Source organism: Melospiza georgiana, chromosome 9 (genome assembly GCF_028018845.1).
Source record: "Melospiza georgiana isolate bMelGeo1 chromosome 9, bMelGeo1.pri, whole genome shotgun sequence".
Taxonomy (NCBI): Eukaryota; Metazoa; Chordata; class Aves; order Passeriformes; family Passerellidae; genus Melospiza; species Melospiza georgiana.
Genome location: NC_080438.1, coordinates 16,240,368 through 16,242,961, shown reverse-complemented (window position 1 = coordinate 16,242,961; position 2,594 = coordinate 16,240,368).

The following is a 2,594-nucleotide window of genomic DNA, read 5'->3' as shown; positions in this document are numbered from 1 at the left end:
GTTTGTAGTTGCATCTTAAGTGACTCATTTATTGCTGAGTTTTTATATATTCAGAGTCCACCTGCCAGGACAGGTAAGTACTTGGGCCCTCATAGTGTGCCTGGGGAAAGTGTGCTCTCTGTGTGTTTACATGTGGTGTACTCTTCTCTATCTTAGGAATTAACAGCATGAGCTGAATAACTTTTTAGGGTCTTGAGTGGAATCAGTAGAGGAGATCTGGTGCCTCTTATCCGAGTAGTCAAATGGTATGGAATGTTTCAGGTGGTGATTCACATTATACATGAGTGGCAGAGTTTTTACTTGCATGATGATACTAATGCTATTTTTTATTTCTGCTGGAAACATCCTGAGGCATTTTTAGTTATTCATAGGACTGAATGGTATTTTTGGTTTATAGTTGTGCTGAAGAGTACATACAACTTGTCTCACATTCTATCTACCTCAATCTTTTTGCTCTGAGAAGTGTTGACAAATGCTACGTGTAGTTTTGTGGTTTTGTTTCCTTTAGGGTTGAACTTGCAAGGTAGCCAGTAGAGTAGTAAGAAATATGGGCACTAATCCTAGCAATTTGCTCACAGGCCATAGTTGCCATATTTGCAAGCTCTTATGTGCATTGCAGCCAAAATGCACTAGGGTTTTTACCTACAATTATTTTTTGCTGCACAGTATAACTCTAGGATGATTAGTATCGTACTTGTGTAATACTTGGTTTGATTTCATGCTGTGTGAAGGATTGAAATCTTGAAACAAGCCTGTAGATTCTCTTGCTTTGGCTTTTCCTGTTTTTGTTACAGTTAAGAATGTGGGAGATATGGAGACTTACCATCTTCATTCCTGTTTACCCTGGATATCTTCCTTGTGGACTCCAGAACATGTATTCCAAACTGTTGCTGTGTCTGTACAGTGAAATCAGTTTTTAGCTTGCTGAATAGAAGCTTTACATTTTCTTCTTGTTGTCTTTTAGACTTTTACAAAAAAAATGAAGCTTTTCTTTAAATGTATTTTTCAGTTTCTAGAATCACAGAATCACAGAATTTTCAAGACTGGAAGAGACCTATAAGATCATCTAGTCCAGCCGATGTTCTAACTGTTCAACTAGATCATGGCAGCAAGTGCCACATCCAGTCTTTTTTTAAATTCTTCAAGGGATGATGCCTCCACCACCTCACTGGGTAAATGATTCCAGTTTCTGACCACTCTTTCTGTGAAGTATTTCCTTCTTACTTCTAACTTACATCTACCTTGACGCAACTTGAGACTGTGTCCTCTTGTTCTATCCATTGTCGCCCGGAGAAAGAGGCCGACCCCCAGCTCACTACAGCCACCCTTCAGGAAGTTGTAGAGAGTGATGAGGTCACCCCTTAGTCTCCTTTTCTCCAGGCTGAACAACCCCAGCTCCCTCAGTCGCTCTTCATATGGCTTGTGTTCCAAGCCCTTTATTAGTTTCGTTGCTCTCCTCTGGACACGCTCAAGTAACTCGACGTCCCTCCTGAAGTGAGGGGCCCAGAACTGGATGCAATACTCCAAGTGAGGCCTCACCAGTGCTGAGTACAGGGGAAGAATGACCTCCCTGCTCCTGCTGGCCACTCCATTTCTGATACTGGCCAGGATGGCATTGGCCCTCTTGGCTACCTGGGCACACTGCTGGCTCATATTCAATCGACTGTCAACCAGCACCCCCAGGTCCCTTTCCACCTGGGCACTATCCAGCCACTCCATCCCCAGCTTGTATCGGTACAGGGGATTATTATGGCCGAAGTGCAATACTCGGCACTTGGACTTATTGAAGCTCATCCCGTTTGATTCTGTCCATATGTCCAGCCTTTCCAAGTCTCTCTGAAGAACCCTGCACCCCTCTAGTTGATCTACACTCATTCCCAATTTGGTATCATCAGCGAAACTACTAATAAAAGACTCTAAGCCCTCATCCATATCGTCAATAAAAATATTGAACAAAGCTGGTCCCAACACAGACCCCTGAGGGACACCACTGGTGACTGGTCGCCAGCTAGATGTGACACCATTCACCAGCACTCTCTGGGCCCGGCCATCCAGCCAGTTCTGAACCCAGCAAAGGGTATTCCTATCCAGACCACGGCCAGCTAGCTTGTGTAGGAGTATGCTATGGGATACAGTGTCGAAGGCCTTGCTGAAATCCAGAAAAACAACATCTACAGCCTTCCCTGCATCCACTAGCCGGGTTACCTGGTCATAAAAAGTGATCAGGTTAGTTAGACATGATCTACCCCTCCTAAATCCGTGCTGGCTGGGTCTGATACCCTGGCCATCCTGCAAATTTTGCATGATGGCACATAATATGAACTGTTCCATTATTTTGCCAGGTATAGATGTTAGACTGACTGGTCTATAATTGCCAGGATCATCCTTTGCGCCCTTTTTGTGAATGGGTATCACATTGGCCAGCTTCCAGTCATCCGGAACCTCACCAGTAATCCATGACTGTTGGTAAATGATAGAGAGTGGCTTTGCAATCTCATTTGCCAGCTCTCTCATCACCCTGGGGTGGATCCCGTCTGGTCCCATAGATTTGTGAATGTTCAAGCATTTCAATAGTTCTATAACCGCCTCTTCTT